The following is a 7,500-nucleotide window of genomic DNA, read 5'->3' as shown; positions in this document are numbered from 1 at the left end:
CTTTAGAATTGGGTATTGAACAGCTGACCATATCCATGTAATTAACCAGTTTATGGAAAAATTCCCAGAATAAGACAAGTCACTATTTATGGCATTTATAGACTATTATGAAGCTTTTAATTCCGTCAAAGCCCCACTTCAGCAGTATTGAAAGTCCTTCAAAGACTAGGAATAGATGAATCTTATGTTAGAACACTTGAAGATATCTATACAGGAAGTACAGCAATCCTAAAACTACTGTATATATATAGTAAGAAAAATTCGATTGAGAAAGAAGTTAGACAGGGAGACCCCATATCTCTCCTGAATTATTCACAGCGGATCTAGAAGTTTTAAAACGTTCAGATTGGGAAAATGTAGGAATTAATATTAATGGGGAATACCTTGGCAACTTAAAAGTTTCAAGTGACATAGTTGTTTTTAGTGAATTAAGGGAGAAGTGCAAAAGATGATAGAAGATTTGAATAGACAAAGCAGAAATGTAGGAATGAAAACGAATATGAGTAAAACTGCCCTATAAAAATGCAGACACATAATAAATAAGTTGGGCAAAAACCTTTAGAGATTGTTAATGAATATACGTACTCAGGACAGACAGTAAGTGTTTAAGCAGGACACGAGATTGAAATTAAAAGAAGGCCGAGCGTGGGAAGGAGAGCTTTTGGATATCAAAATGAGATGTAAAATACCGCTTTCCCTATAAAGAAGTATTTAATGAGATGGTCTTTCCAGTTTTAACTTGGGAGTAAGATTCTCTTCGCAGCGCTAGATATTGTAAAGCAGTTCAGTACATCTTTTTAAAACTTTGTCAACCTTTCTATCAGTTCTTTGATGCACTTCCTAATTTCTCGTTATTTCAGAATTGTTTTCTTCATCATATGCTTCAAGAATTATTGCTTTATGTTGTTGATCTCCAATTGGTCGTCTTAACATTAATACTTATAATTACAATTATCAGCCCCTATAAATTCCTTGTGTGAACGGACCCTGTTTTTCCTTAGATATGCTAGTTTATTTGCTGACCTTTCTTTTGACTTACCGCATCACTTTATCCATTAAGGTATTAGACAGATAATGGATATGATATCTAAAATCATTAGTCAAATATCTATACCAAACTGGTTACTCTTCTCTCTACGTACTATATACAATAAATACCTTGCTTTCTTCATTAATAGGTTCAATCACTTTCAGCAATTTGATTTCAGGAGTGTACACCATCAACACCTTTCTCTCTATACTGGTTTCCTATCACAATCTTTTTCTATTTCAAAATGCACTGAATGAAACAGGTTTAAGTTCACACAAAGGAACTATTCACAAAACTGTTTCATAATAAAAAAATTATCAACACTATTCCTCTTTTATTCTTTCTTTAGACCTTTGCCAGCCCATTGTTTTCATTTCCTACTTATATGAAATTCATTTATTTTTTCTAATCGCTCACTATAATTACAATTAAAGCACATTTACAATCCGACTTCAATTTCTATCTTTCTTAATAATCTCTGTTAAACTTTTCCATACACCTAAGCGAAATAATTCCTCAATTAATCTTACAATATTTACTTCTATCGCCTTCAAACATACGCTACGCACGCAGATCATCCATAATTGCCTTATTTAGTTCTGATTCTTTTCTGCATCCAACAGTCGACAATTTTCCAAAGTTTTCACTTCGTTAACAAAATACTGTACTGTAATCTCCTCTCACAACAAATATGTATTAGGCGTTATGGTATCAATTTCCTCATTAACTCTTTTTTCTGCATAACCACTCTATTTTATCCATGAAATATCTACTTAGATTTAAATATGAATTTTAACGTATGCCCCACCTGTTTCATTCCCTGCTTTCCTTTTATCTGTACATCCTCTTGTAAACACTATTAACAAGAGCAATCAGAGATTTTTTACCTTCGCCAAAGGTTAAAGGAATCGTCCATGGTCTAGGTCTATCAGTGGTGAAAATATCGTCAAAATCCGTCAATTTGTTTTGACGTTATCTTTAAAATGGCGAAAAAATGTAAATCCGGCTTTAGAATCCTGATCCTGATCCTTATCCGAATCATCTCCAAAGATCTATCTGTGGTGAAAATTTCGTCAAGATAAGTCGAGTACTTTTGACGTGATCCTTTCCACAGATAACAATAGCAAAGACAAATAAAGAAAGAAACCGACTCAATTTTATAACCTCTTTGGCGGAGGTAGTTATCTCTTTTCCCATTGGCTTCACGTCAAACAATAGCATTTCTCCTTTGCCAATCTTAAATGTAATCAACACATCACTTTGCATTTATTTTATCATTTTTTAGGCACAAACAACCTTTATAGCTCCTTCCTTTGATATTGCATATTGATCTAGTCTTTGCCTTTTTTCCAGTTAACGTCTTTAGATACGCAGTGTTCACCCTTTTTGCCAAATTGATTGTTTTAACCTAATTCATTTTCTATTTTATCCCCTTCTCGTTAACTGAGTTTTTATTGATTATCTCTTTTGTTTCAATATATTCATTTTCAGATATGTTTTTAGCCATTTTTTATCTTATCATTACATTAATCAACTTTCTACTCCCACTATTTTCAATTAAATATTACATAACAAACTCATTAATCGACATTTTCAATTGTGTAATTCTACTCAAAGTAGTCTCTGCAATTATTGCCCTTGCCAAACAAACTTCCACAGGCCTGATCTCATCTTTGTCTTCTTTTCTTCGCCGATTACGTTTGCATCAAAAACATGAAATGTAATCACCTTCTCGTGTACTCCTGACTCATCTACATACAAATTAAATTTTCTCCAGAAACTCAGCTTTTCTCCTAATCACATTCTATTCAAATAAAATATATTTTCTACTGTTCCATTCAATGTTATCCATAAAAGAAAAATATTTTAAAATTCTTAACCGTAATATTTGTTAATCTTTCCACAGTTTTGCTTCTCTACATATATAAAATGAAATCCAACTCTCTCCAACCAAGTCTTGCGTACCTAGTCATTTCTCTTTTGTGTAAGTTAGTGCCGCCACAAGTGGTTTTCTCTCTTTTGAAAAACTCAATAGCAACTTTCTTCTTTTTTCGCCACATATCTAAATATAAAAAACCCCATTGTTTCATATTTCACCTTATTACAGCTTCAAGCGTATGGGGCATATGCAGTAGAAGAAAACCCCTAAGAGAATCTGTCATGTATAAAGTTTCAAGTACCCATTATATTTACCAGGACATACTCATGAGTGCGTGCAAGTTGAGGTTTAATGAGACGTTTAATACATTGCAGAAGATGCCGCTGCGTTATATGAAATTACTAAAGTTATGAAAGTTTCAACGCATGGGTACCTCATTCAGGATTCAGCAGTTAGATGTTTAATTTGCCTGCGACTGTTACTTCTCCGGAGACACCCTTTTAAGAAAACTGCATTATGCTATATATATATATATATATATATATATATACATATATATATATATATATATATATATATATATATATATAAGATATAGATATATAGATATATATGCATATATGTATATATAAATTTATATATATAAATATATATATATATACACACACACGCATCTCTCTCTCTCTCTCTCTCTCTCTCTCTCTCTATATATATATATATATATATATATATATATATATATATATATATATATATATATATATATATATATATATACGTATATACCGAACCTCATCCACGTTTGTTCCACTTATCTCCTCTTAATTTTAACCATACTCTTCGGTTATATTTGAGTTATAATTTCACTATATATATATATATATATATATATATATATATATATATATATATATATATATATATATATACATATATATATATATATATATATATATATATATATATATATACAGTATATATATATATACATATATATAAATATACATATATATATATATATATATATATATATATATATATATATATATATATATATAGTGACTCATATATAATCAAATATGGATGAGGTTCGGCCTGGACTGGTGTTAGGAGTAAATGAGGAACTGTTTATGTTTCATCATGTGGTAAAAAGGACTGCAGGGACAGTTTGTGTTTTAGGTAAGTGAAAAGACTAAATAAAAACAGTAACTTCACTACTGTACAAAACTGTCAACATAATGCATTGCCAAAAATTCAGAAATCTATCTATAAGAGTGGATTTTACGGATTACTTGAGTTTATCTTGAGACGCAGTCCTTTCTGAGGAAAAAACAGGCTTAACTGTAAAATTTCATATTAAATTTTGCACAAACACACATATATATATATATATATATATATATATATATATATATATATATATATATATATATATATATATATGTGTGTGTGTGGGTGTGTGTGTATATATATGTATATATGTATATATATATATATATATATATATATATATATATATATATATATATACATATATATATATTTCCCACGCATACACACACAATATATATATATATATATATATATATATATATATATATATATATATATATATATATATATATACACACTGAGGAAATTTACTTGCTCGAGGGAAACGTATTTCTAAATATGAGCGTTTCAACATTTACCTTTTCTCCTTTTTCGTTCGTTTTACCTTCACTCTTTCAGCATGTATACAGACCATGAAAGTCGTGTGTTTCTGTTCAACGGAGAGTGCCTTGTAGCATTAAAAGAGAATAATACCCCCCTTCCACAGCGCCTCTCTCTCTCTCTCTCTCTCTCTCTCTCTCTCTCTCTCTCTCTCTCTCTCTCTCTCTCTCTCTCTCTCTCTCTCTGAGTCTGAACTTGAAATACGAACGTGCAGCTAAATCTTGAAGTAGTCAGTCAATTTATCCCTCTGTGCTTGATCTGAGCATTGCATAAAAAAAAAGGACTCCACTGTTACAAAAAGTAAATTTTCAGTAGACACTAGTGTAAAATGTTCAAGACTAGTACTTGATCATTTGAGGTAACAAATCTTTTTACTTAGGCAGGTAAATTAACTACACCCTCCTATCAATCTACCCATCTCCCTATATATCTTTCCATATATTTGAAGATAGCAATTGGGGATACCTTAAACGAGGTGAAATGGTTTGCGGATCGCAATCATCATCAAAGCTATACTAGTCAGGGCCACCAATACCAGGTTGGCTTGCTCTGAGCGATTAGACGAAAATCTCCCACCGTCACCAATCCACAGTGGCTAGCATGGTGATGAAAACTGGTCAAAACCTAGACTTGTATATCATAACCCCGTCTAGTCCCCCAGGACCCAACGGCAGTGGAACAACTACCCAAGACGGCGGACAGCTACATTCCACTGTATGTGGTGATTAAATCTCTGAACTAGAACAGGTAACCTTTGGAAACTGAACCTTGCAACAGACACTAGAAGAGCTGAAAGAAGTAAATTGGGGTATAATTGCATTGAGTTAAATGGGCAAGCTTGTATAGAATTAAAAGCGGGTCATATATTTTACTTCAGAGGACATGAAAGGAACAAGGAAAACGGAGTTGGTTTTCTTATTAATAAAAATTTTGCAGGTAACAGAAAAATTTTGTAGTAATAGCCATAGAATTGCAGGACTACTTATCAAACTGAATATTAAGTATAAACTGAAGATCATTCAAACATATGCACCAATAACCTCCCACACAGAGGAAGAAATAGAAACTTTTTATGAATTTCATAACATATCTATGAAAAAAAAGACAAGAATCAATTTACATTTGTTTTGGGTGATTTCAATGCTAATTTAGTTCAAAAAAAGAGAGGAGAATTGGCAGTAGGTAAATTTGGGGTAGGTACAAGAAACGGCCGAGAAGACAGGCTTTTAGAATTTTCTATAAGAAATAATCTTAAAATCATTAACATACTCGTTTATAAAAAGGAACGTAGAAAATGGGCATGGAGAAATAGATTTTATTCTCAGTGAAAATGTCTATTTAGTTAAGGATATAACAGAGATAAACATGTTAAAGTCAAGCAATCATAAAAGGGTGAAAAGCAAAATTTGTTTAGATGTAAGGAAAGAGAGGAAAAATTTATTTAAAAAAAGCAAATAAACACTTTGTGTTAAGAGAAAATTTGATGAGTTTAGTTTAGCAATACAAAATAGGTAATCCAGGCTACATGATGAAATGGAAGAAAGCAAAGAAGAAATGAACTGTGATTTAACAAAGTTTGTATTGGAATCAGTAAAAGAGATAGGTAGAAAAGTTCCTAAACAAGATCAATGAAAACTATCAGAAAATACTTAAACCCGAATAAAGAAAAGATTTGAAGTGAGATAAAATCCAAGAGAGAAGAAATAGAATTAGCAGAACCTTCAAACTTAAAAACAAACTAAATACCCAATATATTCGTAAACATAAGCCAACCAAAACTGAGGATATAATAAAGAAAGGAAGAAACATCAAATTCGAACAGGCCGCCAATAAATGTTTGCTTGAAAGAATGAAAATGGAAATATTATCCACAACAAGAGATTGGGTGATATGAATTGCAGAGGATTTCAATACATTACTTTACAATAGTCATATGAGAAATAACTTCACCAATAGAATTAATGAAACACATGAGCCGGTACCAAACGTAACAGTAAGATCCATTAAAGAAAACATTAAAAGGCAAGAAAAGAGGCAAAGAAGCAGATGCTGCCCTAACAATTAATTTAGAAATAGATGGAGGAGATGTCGTAATAGTAAAACTTCCCGAATTCTAACCCAAATGTCTGCAAAAATTCTCTAAACCTACAGCTTGGAAAAACTTTATAAATTATACTAATTCACAAAAAGGGAGACACAAAAACCAGAAAAGTTACCGCCCAATAAGTTTAAAAAGAAAATATCAATCCAAATAGAAAGACAGCTAGACTTTAATCAATCAAATGAGTAGTCAGGCTTTAAAAGTGGGTATTCAACAACTGATCGTATCCATGTAATTAACCAGGTAATGGATAAATCAACAGAGTATGACAAATCACGGTATATGGCATTTTTAGACTATGCAAACGCTTTTGATTCTGTCAAAACCTCAGCCGTAATGAAACCCTTCAATGACAAGGAATAGAAGAATCCTATGTTAGAACAATTGATATATATATATATATATATATATATATATATATATATATATATATATATATATATATATATATATATACAGTAAGTACAGTAATCAGAAAACTACATAAAGTTTGTGAGAAAATTACGATTGAAAGAAGTTTGACAGGGAGACCCTATCTCTCCTAAATTACTCGCAACAAGCCCACAAGAAATTTTCAAGAATTTAGATCGGGAAAATGTAGGATTTAATAATAATGGGAAATAGCTTAACAACTTAAGGTTTGCAGATGGAATAGTTGTGTTCAGTGCATCAAGAGAGGAATTAAAAAAGATGATAGAAGACTTGAATAGAGAAAACAGAAATGTAGGACCAAAAATTAGTAAGAGTAAAGCTAAGATAATGTTCAATGAAAATACA

At 31.2% G+C, this 7,500-nt stretch overlaps 1 protein-coding gene across 1 annotated transcript in view; it reads right to left on the bottom strand.

Moving 5' to 3' along the window:
* LOC137618127 (globin CTT-VIII-like) overlaps positions 1-7,500 on the bottom strand; it is a 642,050-nt gene that overhangs the window by 282,838 nt on the left and 351,712 nt on the right. The window lies entirely within an intron of this gene.

The sequence above is a fragment of the Palaemon carinicauda genome, chromosome 24, assembly GCF_036898095.1.
Source record: "Palaemon carinicauda isolate YSFRI2023 chromosome 24, ASM3689809v2, whole genome shotgun sequence".
Taxonomy (NCBI): Eukaryota; Metazoa; Arthropoda; class Malacostraca; order Decapoda; family Palaemonidae; genus Palaemon; species Palaemon carinicauda.
The sequence above is the reverse complement of the archived record's forward strand: the minus strand, read 5'-3'. Positions and strand labels throughout refer to the sequence as shown.